The sequence below is a fragment of the Hevea brasiliensis genome, chromosome 18 (genome assembly GCF_030052815.1).
Source record: "Hevea brasiliensis isolate MT/VB/25A 57/8 chromosome 18, ASM3005281v1, whole genome shotgun sequence".
In the NCBI taxonomy this organism is placed as follows: domain Eukaryota; kingdom Viridiplantae; phylum Streptophyta; class Magnoliopsida; order Malpighiales; family Euphorbiaceae; genus Hevea; species Hevea brasiliensis.
Window position 1 is genome coordinate 21,930,430 of NC_079510.1, and position 13,346 is coordinate 21,943,775.

The following is a 13,346-nucleotide window of genomic DNA, read 5'->3' on the forward strand; positions in this document are numbered from 1 at the left end:
ATAAAAGTTAATTGATGTGCTATCGATGGCACTCGAGGTCGCACATCGCTTAGGTGGCAAATTACACGATAAAAGACCGAACACGTTATGAATAGTAAAAAGAAGAGTTAGGAAACTTAAAAAAAGTGGAAATAATGATACGAAGCTAAAGTAAAGGATTTGAGAGATTTGACAAGGTTTTATACGGATTTGAGCCAAGTTCAATTGGGCAGATTTGGTCGCTGTGCAAATGATGCAATTGTGACGGAAATTTAATATGAGGTCCATTTGGGATGCAGCAAAGTCATTCTAAAGTTGGAACAACTTCCATGTAAGTTTGACTGGCTCACTAAAGCAATTTCAAAACGTGTTTTATAGAAAATCAGGTTCGGACTTCATGATCGCATTTGTAGGAGCCGAAAAGAGGTTATTTGGGATATCTTAAGGCTGTTGTTTTCGACTAAAATAGAACACTTTGAATGTGCTTTTTCAGCCACTAGATCATTTTAAGGCAAAGAAAAGACAAAACTAAACAAATTTTATATAGCGAAAGCGATAAAATCATGATCAAACAATTTAAAAGCACTGAAATAATGATATGAAAGGCAAAATCAAGGAACAAAGAATGATTTTGCACTGCTCGAATATATTTGGAACTAAAGGTTCCAAAGTGGCTAATTAAGGCGTAGATTTTAGATCACTGGGCAACCGATGGAAGTTCTACCTGAAATTTAGTATCATGTTCATTTGGGACGCAGCTAAGGTGATCGTAGTTCAAACAATTATGGGCAGGTTCGCTGTCATTAGCTAAAACAGCCCTAAAACAATTTTTATGGAAAACCAGGTTGAAGATGACATTTCGTAAAGCTAAAACAAGTTATTTGGGATATTTAAGAATTACTTTGTGACAAAATAAAAGTTAATTGATATGCTATCAAGGGTACTAAGGTAACAGATCTTTTTGGTGGTAATGAAATAGCAAAGACTAAAGAAGTTATGAATAGTGAAACGTTGAAAATAAGAGTCAGACAACATAAAAACAGTGAAATAATGATATTAAATGTAAAATAAAGGGTTCGAAAGATTTGACAAGGTTTCATGCGGATTTGGAACCAAAGATTCAATCGGAATGAATAGAGGCGACATTTGGGATATTTTAAAGCTGCTTTTGACTGAAGGAAAACTTATTTTTGGCAAAAGCTAAACAAATCATGAATAGCAAGCGCTCAAAAAAATGATCAGTCAATTTAAAAACACTAAAATAATCATATTAAAGGTGAAAATAAAGGGTTTGGAAACATATGAAAAGGTTTCATACTGATCTGGAGCCGAAGGTTGATTGGGTTGAGATCTTAGATCACTAGGCAAATCATGTAATTTTGGCGCGAAATTTAATATGGAGTCCATTTGGGACGCAATTGTGACATTTGCATAGTTCGCACGAATTTTGGGCAGGATTGATGAGCATTCACTAAAATCGCCCCTAAAACACGGTTTAAGGAAAGCTTGGGCTAGGACATGAAGATCACATTTCTGGAAGCTAAAACAAGCTATTTGGGATGTTTTAAATTTGTTTTTGATGAAAATAAAAGTTAATTGATGTGCTATCGAAGGCACTAAGGTCGCACATCGTTTAGGCGGCAACGACACGATAAAAGACTGAACACGTTATGAATAGTAAAAAAGAAGAGTTAGGAAACTTAAAAACGGTGAAATAATGATACGAAAGCCAAAGTAAAGGATTTGACAAGGTTTCATACGGATTTGGAGACGGTTCAATTGGGGTAGATTTTGGCTCGCCAGCAGATGATGTAATTTTGACGTGTAATTTAATATGGGGTCCATTTGAGATGCAGCTAATGTCATTCTAAAGTTGGAACAAATTCCATGCAAGTTTGACTGGCTCACTAAAGCAGCCCCAAAACGTGTTTTATAGAAAATCAAGTTCGACTTGAAGATTGCGCTTGCAGGAGCTGAAAAAGATTATTTGGGATATCTTAAGGTTGTTGCTTTTGACCAAAATAGAACTCATTACATGTGCTTTTCGCCACTAGCATCATTTTGGCAAAGAAACGACAAAAACTAAAGAAATTATGTATAGCAACCGATAAAATCATGATCGCACAATTTAAAAGCACTAAAACAATGATATCAAAGGCAAAATCATGGAACAGAGTGATTTTGCACTCGTTTCAATAGATTTGGAACTAAAGGTTCCAAAGGGCGAATTGAGGCGAGATTTTAGATCGCTGAAACCGATGGAAGTTCTACCTGAAATTTAGTATCATGTTCATTTGGGACGCAGCTAAGGTGATCGTAAAGTTCCAAACAATTATGGGCAGGTTCGCTGTCAGTTAGCTAAAACAATCCCTAAAACATGTTATAAGGAAAACAAAGGTTGAAGATGACATTTCAAAAAGCTAAAACATGTTATTTGGGATATTTAAGGATTACTTTGTGACAAAAATAAAAGTTAATTGATATGCTATCGAGGGTACTAAGGTAATAGATCTTTTTGGTGGTAATGAAATGGCAAAGGCTAAAGAAGTTATTTAAAATAAGAGTCGACATAAAACTAGTGAAATAATGATATTAAAGGTAAAATAAAGGTTCAAAGATTTGACAGGGTTTCATGCTGATTTGGAACCAAAGATCCAATCGGAATGAATAGAGGCGACATTTGGGATATTTTAAAGCTGCTTTTGACTGAAGGAAAACTTATTAGTTATGTTTTCCGAGCCACAAGGATCATTTTAATGGCAAAGAAATGGCAAAAGCCAAACAAATCATGAATAGAAAGCGCGTAAAAAAATGGTTAGTCAATTTAAAAACACTAAAACAATTATATTAAAGGTAAAATAAAGGGTTTGGAAACACATGAAAAGGTTTCATACCGATCTAGAGCCGAAGGTTGATTGGGGGTGAGATCTTAGATCACTAGGCAAATCATGTAATTTTGGTGTGAAATTTAATATGGGGTCCATTTGGGACGAATCGTGGCGATTGCATAGTTCGAACAAATTTTGGGCAGGATTGATGCGCTGCTCACTAAAACCGCCCTAAAACACGGTTTAAGGAAAGCTTGGCTTAGGACATGAAGATCACATTTCTGGAAGCTAAAACATGTTATCTGATGAAAATAAAAGTTAATTGATGTGCTATCGAAGGCACTAAGGTCGCACATCGTTTAGGCGGCAACGACACGATAAAAGACTGAACACGTTATGAATAGTAAAAAAGAAGGGTTAGGAAACTTAAAAACGGTGAAATAATGATACGAAAGCCAAAGTAACGGATTTGAGAGATTTGACAAGGTTTCATACGGATTTGGAGCCGAAGTTAAATTGGGGCGAGATTTTGGGTCGCCAGGCAAATGATGCAATTGTGACGTGAAATTTAGTATGGGGTCCATTTGGGATGCAGCTAAAGTCATTCTAAAGTTGGAACAATATCTTAAGGTTGTTGCTTTGACCAAAATATAACTCATTACATGTGCTTTTCGCCACTAGGATCATTTTGGCGGCAAAGAAATGACAAAAACTAAAGAAATTATGTATAGCAAGCGCATAAAATCATGATCGACAATTTAAAAGCACTAAAACAATGATATCAAAGGCAAAATCAGAACAGAGTGATTTTGCAATCGTTTCAATAGATTTGGAACTAAAGGTTCCAAAGTGAATTGAGGCGAGATTTTAGATCCTGAAACCGATGGAAGTTCTACCTGAAATTTAGTATCATGTTCAGTTGGGATGCAGCTAAGGTGATCGTAAAGTTCGAAAGAATTATGGGCAGGTTCATTGTCGCTAGCTAAAACAATCCCTAAAACAAGTTATAAGGAAAACAAAGGTTGAAGATGACATTTCGTAAAGCTAAAACATGTTATTTGGGATATTTAAGGATTACTTGTGACAAAAATAAAAGTTAATTGATATGCTATCGAGGGTACTAAGGTAATAGATCTTTTGGTGGTAATGAAATGGCAAAGGCTAAAGAAGTTATTTAAAATAAGAGTCGACGACATAAAAACAGTGAAATAATGATATTAAAGGTAAAATGAAGGGTTCAAAGATTTGACAGGTTTCATGCTGATTTGGAACCAAAGATCCAATCGAATGAATAGAGGCGACATTTGGAATATTTTAAAGTCGCTGATCAAGGAAAACTTATTAGTTGTGTTTTCCGAGCCACAAGGATCATTTTAATGGCAAAGAAATGGCAAAAGCCAAACAAATCATGAATAGCAAGCGCTAAAAAAATGGTTAGTCAATTTAAAAACACTAAAACAATTATATTAAAGGTAAAAATAAAGGGTTTGGAAACACATGAAAAGGTTTCATACCGATCCGAGCCAAGGTTGATTGGGGTGAGATCTTAGATCACTAGGCAAATCATGTAATTTTTGGTGTGAAATTCAATATTGGGTCCATTTATGACGCAATCGTGGCGATTGCATAATTCGAACGAATTTTGGGGATTGATGCGCATTCACTAAAACCGCCCTAAAACACGCATTTAAGGAAAGCTTAAGTTAGACATGAAGATCACATTTCGAAGCTAAAACAAGTTATTTGATGAAAATAAAAGTTAATTGATGTGCTATCGATGGCACTGAGGTCGCATACATCGCTTAGGTGGCAACGACACGATAAAAGACCGAACACGTTATGAATAGTAAAAAAGAAGAGTTAGGAAACTTAAAACAAAGTGAAATAATGATACGAAAGCCAAAGTAAAGGATTTGAGAGATTTGACAAGGTTTTATACGATTTGGAGCCAAGTTCAATTGGGGCGTAGATTTTGGGTCGCCAGCAAATGATGCAATTGTGACGTGAAATTTAATATGAGGTCCATTTGGGATGCAGCTAAAGTAATTCTAAAGTTGGAACAACTTCCATGTAAGTTTGACTGGCTCACTAAAGCAGCCCCCAAAACGTGTTTTATAGAAAATCAGGTTCGACTTCATGATCGCATTTGTAGGAGCTGAAAAGAGGTTATTTGGGATATCTTAAGGCTGTTGTTTTCACCAAAATAGAACACTTTGAATGTGCTTTTTCAGCCACTAGGATCATTTTAAGGCAAAGAAAAGACAAAACTAAACAAATTTTATATAGCGAGCGATAAAATCATGATCAAACAATTTAAAAGCACTCAAATGATGATATGAAAGGCAAAATCAAGGAACAGAATGATTTTGCAATCGCTCAATATATTTGGAACTAAAGGTTCCAAAGTGGGGCTTAATTAAGGCGTAGATTTTAGATCGCTGGGCAACCGATGGAAGTTCTACCTGAAATTTAGTATCATGTTCATTTGGGACGCAGCTAAGGTGATCGTAAAGTTCAAACAATTATGGGCAGGTTCGCTGTCTTAGCTAAAACAGCCCCTAAAACAATTTTTATGGAAAACCGTGGTTGAAGATGACATTTCGTAAAGCTAAAACAAGTTATTTGGGATATTTAAGAATTACTTTGTGACAAAAATAAAAGTTAATTGATATGCTATCGAGGGTACTAAGGTAACAGATCTTTTGGTGGTAATGAAATGGCAAAGACTAAAGAAGTTATGAATAGTGAAACGTTGAAAATAAGAGTCGACAACATAAAAACAGTGAAATAATGATATTAAAGGTAAAATAAAGGGTTCAAAGATTTGACAAGGTTTCATGCGGATTTGGAACCAAAGATTCAATCGAATGAATAGAGGCGACATTTGGGATATTTTAAAGCTGCTTTTGACTGAAGGAAAACTTATTAGTTGTGTTTTTCGAGCCGCTAGATCATTTTTAGTGTAACATAAATGGCAAAGCTAAACAAATCATGAATAGCAAGCGCCAAAAAAATGATCACCAATTTAAAAACACTAAAATAATCATATTAAAGGTGAAAATAAAGGGTTTGGAAACATATGAAAAGGTTTCATACTCGATCTGGAGCCGAAGGTTAATTTTGGTGCGAAATTTAATATGGAGTCCATTTGGGACGCAATTGTGTCATTTGCATAGTTCGCATTTAATTTTGGGCAGGATTGATGAGCATTCACTAAAATCGCCCTAAAACACGGTTTAAGGAAAGCTTGGGCTAGGACATGAAGATCACATTTCGAAGCTAAAACAAGCTATTTGGGATGTTTTAAATTTGTTTTTGATGAAAATAAAAGTTAATTGATGTGCTATCAAGGCACTAAGGTCGCACATCGTTTAGGCGGCAACGACACGATAAAAGACTGAACACGTTATGAATAGTAAAAAAGAAGAGTTAGGAAACTTAAAAACTGTGAAATAATGATACGAAGCCAAAGTAAAGGATTTGACAAGATTTCATACGGATTTGGAACTGAAGTTCAATTGGGGCGAGATTTTGGCTCGCCAGCAGATGATGTAATTTTGACGGTAATTTAATATGGGGTCCATTTGAGATGCAGCTAATGTCATTCTAAAGTTGGAACAAATTCCATGCAAGTTTGACCTGGCTCACTAAAGCAATTTCAAAACGTGTTTTATAGAAAATCAAGTTCGACTTGAAGATTGCGCTTGCAGGAGCTGAAAAAGATTATTTGGGATATCTTAAGGTTGTTGCTTTTGACCAAAATAGAACTCATTACATGTGCTTTTCGCCACTAGCATCATTTTGGCAAAGAAACGACAAAACTAAAGAAATTATGTATAGCAACCGCATAAAATCATGATCAGACAATTTAAAAGCACTAAAACAATGATATCAAAGGCAAAATCATGGAACAGAGTGATTTTGCACTGCTCAATAGATTTGGAACTAAAGGTTCCAAGTAATAATTGAGGCGAGATTTTAGATCACTGGAAACCGATGGAAGTTCTACCTGAAATTTAGTATCATGTTCATTTGGGACGCAGCTAAGGTGATCGTAAAGTTCCAAACAATTATGGGCAGGTTCGTTGTCGCTAGCTAAAACAATCCCTAAAACAAGTTATAAGGAAAACAAAGGTTGAAGATGACATTTCGTAAAGCTAAAACATGTTATTTGGGATATTTAAGGATTACTTTGTGACAAAAATAAAAGTTAATTGATATGCTATCGAGGGTACTAAGGTAATAGATCTTTTGGTGGTAATGAAATGGCAAAGGCTAAAGAAGTTATTTAAAATAACAATGACGACATAAAAGCAAAGTGAAATAATGATATTAAAGGAAAAAAAAGGTTCGAAAGATTTGACAGGTTTCATGCTGATTTGGAACCAAAGATCCAATCGGAATGAATAGAGACGACATTTGGGATATTTTAAAGCTGCTTTGACTGAAGGAAAACTTATTAGTTGTGTTTTCCGAGCCACAAGGATCATTTTAATGGCAAAGAAATGGCAAAAGCCAAACAAATCATGAATAGCAAGCGCTAAAAAAATGGTTATTCAATTTAAAAACACTAAAACATTTATATTAAAGTTAAAATAAAGGGTTTTGAAACACATGAAAAGGTTTCATACCGATCTAGAGCCAAGGTTGATTGGGGTGAGATCTTAGATCACTAGGCAAATCATGTAATTTTGGTGTGAAATTTAATATGGGGTCCATTTGGGACGCAATCGTGGCGATTGCATAGTTCGAACAAGTTTTGGGCAGGATTGATGGGCGTTCACTAAAACCGCCCCTAAAACACAGTTTAAGGAAAGCTTGGCTTAGGACATGAAGATCACATTTCTGGAAGCTAAAACATGTTATTTGATGAAAATATAAGTTAATTGATCTGCTATCGAAGGCACTAAGGTCGCACATCGCTTAGGCGGCAACGACACGATAAAAGACTGAACACGTTATGAATAGTAAAAAAGAAGAGTTAGGAAACTTAAAAACGGTGAAATAATGATACGAAAGCCAAAGTAAAGGATTTGACAAGGTTTCATACGGATTTGGAGACGAAGTTCAGTTGGGGCGAGATTTTGGCTCACCAGGCAGATGATGTAATTTTGACGTGTAATTTAATATGGGGTCCATTTGAGATGCAACTATTGTCATTCTAAAGTTGGAACAATATCTTAAGGTTGTTTTGACCAAAATATAACTCATTACATGTGCTTTTCGGGCCACTAGGATCATTTTGGCGGCAAAGAAATGACAAAAACTAAAGAAATTATGTATAGCAAGAGCATAAAATCATGATCAGACAATTTAAAAGCACTAAAACAATGATATCAAAGGCAAAATCAGGGAACAGGAGTGATTTTGCACTGTTCTGAATAGATTTGGAACTAAAGGTTCCAAAGTGCGAATTGAGGCGAGATTTTAGATCATTGGGAAAACCGATGGAAGTTCTACCTGAAATTTAGTATCATGTTCAGTTGGGATGCAGCTAAGGTGATCGTAAAGTTCGAAAGAATTATGGGCAGGTTCATTGTCGCTAGCTAAAACAATCCCTAAAACAAGTTATAAGGAAAACAAAGGTTGAAGATGACATTTCGTAAAGCTAAAACATGTTATTTGGGATATTTAAGGATTACTTTGTGACAAAAATAAAAGTTAATTGATATGCTATCGAGGGTACTAAGGTAATAGATCTTTTTGGTGGTAATGAAATGGCAAAGGCTAAAGAAGTTATTTAAAATAAGAGTCAGACGACATAAAAACAGTGAAATAATGATATTAAAGGTAAAATGAAGGGTTCGAAAGATTTGACAGGGTTCATGCTGATTTGGACCCAAAGATCCAATCGGAATGAATAGAGGCGACATTTGGAATATTTTAAAGCTGCTTTTGACTGAAGGAAAACTTATTAGTTGTGTTTTCCGAGCCACAAGGATCATTTTAATGGCAAAGAAATGGCAAAAGCCAAACAAATCATGAATAGCAAGCGCTTAAAAAAATGGTTAGTCAATTTAAAAACACTAAAACAATTATATTAAAGGTAAAATATAGGGTTTGGAAACACATGAAAAGGTTTCATACAGATCTGGAGCCGAAGGTTGATTGGGGTTAGATCTTAGATCACTAGGCAAATCATGTACTTTTGGTGTGAAATTCAATATTGGGTCCATTTATGACGCAATCGTGGCGATGGCATAATTCGAACGAATTTTGGGCAGGATTGATGCGCATTCACTAAACCCGCCCCTAAAACACGATTTAAGGAAAGCTTGGGTTAGGACATGAACATCACATTTCGGGAAGCTAAAACAAGTTATTTGATGAAAATAAAAGTTAATTGATGTGCTATCGATGGCACTGAGGTCGCACATCGTTTAGGTGGCAACGACACGATAAAAGACTGAACACGTTATGAATAGTAAAAAAGAAGAGTTAGGAAACTTAAAAACAGTGAAATAATGATACGAAAGCCAAAGTAAAGGATTTGAGAGATTTGACAAGGTTTTATACGGATTTGGAGCCGAAGTTCAATTGGGGCGAGATTTTGGGTCGCCAGGCAAATGATGCAATTGTGACGTGAAATTTAATATGAGGTCCATTTGGGATGCAGCTAAAGTCATTCTAAAGTTGGAACAACTTCCATGTAAGTTTGACCGGGGCTCACTAAAGCAGCCCCCAAAACGTGTTTTATAGAAAATCAGGTTCGGACTTCATGATCGCATTTGTAGGAGCTGAAAAGAGGTTATTTGGGATATCTTAAGGCTGTTGTTTTCGACTAAAATAGAACACTTTGAATGTGCTTTTTCAGGCCACTAGGATCATTTTGGCGGCAAAGAAAAGACAAAAACTAAACAAATTTTATATAGCGAGCGTATAAAATCATGATCAAACAATTTAAAAGCACTCAAATAATGATATGAAAGGCAAAATCAAGGAACAAAGAATGATTTTGCACTGCTCAATATATTTGGAACTAAAGGTTCCAGTGGGGCTAATTAAGGCGAGATTTTAGATCATGGGCAACCGATGGAAGTTCTACCTGAAATTTAGTATCATGTTCATTTGGGACGCAGCTAAGGTGATCGTGAAGTTCAAACAATTATGGGCAGGTTCGTTGTCGCTAGCTAAAACAGCCCCTAAAACAATTTTTATGGAAAACCAGGTTGAAGATGACATTTCGTAAAGCTAAAACAAGTTATTTGGGATATTTAAGAATTACTTTGTGACAAAAATAAAAGTTAATTGATATGCTATCGAGGGTACTAAGGTAACAGATCTTTTTGGTGGTAATGAAATGGCAAAGACTAAAGAAGTTATGAATAGTGAAACGTTGAAAATAAGAGTCAGACAACATAAAAACAGTGAAATAATGATATTAAATGTAAAATAAAGGGTTCAAAGATTTGACAAGGTTTCATGCGATTTGGAACCAAAGATTCAATCGAATGAATAGAGGCGACATTTGGGATATTTTAAAGTCGCTTTTGACAGAAGGAAAACTTATTTTAAAGCTAAACAAATCATGAATAGCAAGCGCCAAAAAAATGATCACCAATTTAAAAACACTAAAATAATCATATTAAAGGTGAAAATAAAGGGTTTGGAAACATATGAAAAGGTTTCATACTGATCCGAGCCAAGGTTAATTTTGGTGCGAAATTTAATATGGAGTCCATTTGGGACGCAATTGTGTCATTTGCATAGTTCGCATAATTTTGGGCAGGATTGATGAGCATTCACTAAAATCGCCCTAAAACACGGTTTAAGGAAAGCTTGGGCTAGGACATGAAGATCACATTTCTGGAAGCTAAAACAAGCTATTTGGGATGTTTTAAATTTGTTTTTGATGAAAATAAAAGTTAATTGATGTGCTATCGAAGGCACTAAGGTCGCACATCGCTTAGGCGCAACGACACGATAAAAGACTCAACACGTTATGAATAGTAAAAAGAAGAGTTAGGAAACTTAAAAACGGTGAAATAATGATACGAAAGCCAAAGTAAAGGATTTGACAAGGTTTCATACGGATTTGGAGACGAAGTTCAATTGGGGCGTAGATTTTGGCTCGCCAGCAGATGATGTAATTTTGACGGTAATTTAATATGGGGTCCATTTGAGATGCAGCTAATGTCATTCTAAAGTTGGAACAAATTCCATGCAAGTTTGACTGGCTCACTAAAGCAGCCCCCAAAACGTGTTTTATAGAAAATCAAGTTCGACTTGAAGATTGCGCTTGCAGGAGCTGAAAAAGATTATTTGGGATATCTTAAGGTTGTTGCTTTTGACCAAAATAGAACTCATTACATGTGATTTTCGGGCAACTAGAATCATTTTTGCGGCAAAGAAACGACAAAAACTAAAGAAAATATGAATAGAAACAGCATAAAATCATGATCGACAATTTAAAAGCACTAAAACAATGATATCAAAGGCAAAATCATGGAACAGAGTGATTTTGCAATCGTTTCAATAGATTTGGAACTAAAGGTTCCAAAGTGGGGCGAATTGAGGCGAGATTTTAGATCGCTGGGAAACCGATGGAAGTTCTACCTGTAATTTAGTTTGTTGTTCATTTGGTACGCAGCTAAGGTTATCGTATAGTTCCAAACAATTATGGGCAGGTTCGTTGTCAGTTAGCTAAAACAATCCCTAAAACAAGTTATAAGGAAAACAAAGGTTGAAGATGACATTTCGTAAAGCTAAAACATGTTATTTGGGATATTTAAGGATTACTTTGTGACAAAAATAAAAGTTAATTGATATGCTATCGAGGGTACTAAGGTAATAGATCTTTTGGTGGTAATGAAATGGCAAAGGCTAAAGAAGTTATTTAAAATAACAATGACGACATAAAAGCAAAGTGAAATAATGATATTAAAGGAAAAAAAAGGTTCGAAGATTTGACAGTGGTTTCATGCTGATTTGGAACCAAAGATCCAATCGGAATGAATAGAGACGACATTTGGGATATTTTAAAGCTGCTTTTGACTGAAGGAAAACTTATTAGTTGTGTTTTCCGAGCCACAAGGATCATTTTAATGGCAAAGAAATGGCAAAAGCCAAACAAATCATGAATAGCAAGCGCTTAAAAAAATGGTTATTCAATGTAAAAACACTAAAACAATTATATTAAAGGTAAAATAAAGGGTTTGGAAACACATGAAAAGGTTTCATACCGATCTAGAGCCAAGGTTGATTGGGGTGAGATCTTAGATCACTAGGCAAATCATGTAATTTTGGTGTGAAATTTAATATGGGGTCCATTTGGGACGCAATCGTGGCGATTGCATAGTTCAACAAGTTTTGGGCAGGATTGATGGGCGCTCACTAAAACCGCCCTAAAACACGCTTTAAGGAAAGCTTGGCTTAGGACATGAAGATCACATTTCTGGAAGCTAAAACATGTTATTTGATGAAAATAAAAGTTAATTGATCTGCTATCGAAGGCACTAAGGTCGCACATCGCTTAGGCGGCAACGACACGATAAAAGACTGAACACGTTATGAATAGTAAAAAAGAAGAGTTAGGAAACTTAAAAACGGTGAAATAATGATACGAAAGCCAAAGTAAAGGATTTGACAAGGTTTCATACGGATTTGGAGACGAAGTTCAGTTGGGGCGAGATTTTGGCTCACCAGGCAGATGATGTAATTTTGACGTGTAATTTAATATGGGGTCCATTTGAGATGCAACTATTGTCATTCTAAAGTTGGAACAATATCTTAAGGTTGTTGCTTTTGACCAAAATATAACTCATTACATGTGCTTTTCGGGCCACTAGGATCATTTTAAGGCAAAGAAATGACAAAAACTAAAGAAATTATGAATAGCAAGAGCATAAAATCATGATCGCACAATTTAAAAGCACTAAAACAATGATATCAAAGGCAAAATCAGGAACAGAGTGATTTTGCAATCGTTTCAATAGATTTGGAACTAAAGGTTCCAGTGGGGCGAATTGAGGCGAGATTTTAGATCGCTGGGAAACCGATGGAAGTTCTACCTGAAATTTAGTATCATGTTCAGTTGGGATGCAGCTAAGGTGATCGAAGTTCAAAGAATTATGGGCAGGTTCACTGTCGCTAGCTAAAACAATCCATAAAACAAGTTATAAGTAAAACAAAGGTTGAAGATGACATTTCAGAAAGCTAAAACATGTTATTTGGGATATTTAAGGATTTCTTTGTGACAAAAATAAAAGTTAATTGATATGCTATCGAGGGTACTAAGGTAATAGATCTTTTTGGTGGTAATGAAATGGCAAAGGCTAAAGAAGTTATTTAAAATAAGAGTCGACGACATAAAAACAGTGAAATAATGATATTAAAGGTAAAATGAAGGGTTCAAAGATTTGACAGGTTTCATGCTGATTTGGAACCAAAGATCCAATCGAATGAATAGAGGCGACATTTGGAATATTTTAAAGCTGCTTTTGACTGAAGGAAAACTTATTAGTTGTGTTTTCCGAGCCACAAGGATCATTTTAATGGCAAAGAAATGGCAAAAGACAAACAAATCATGAATAGAAAGCG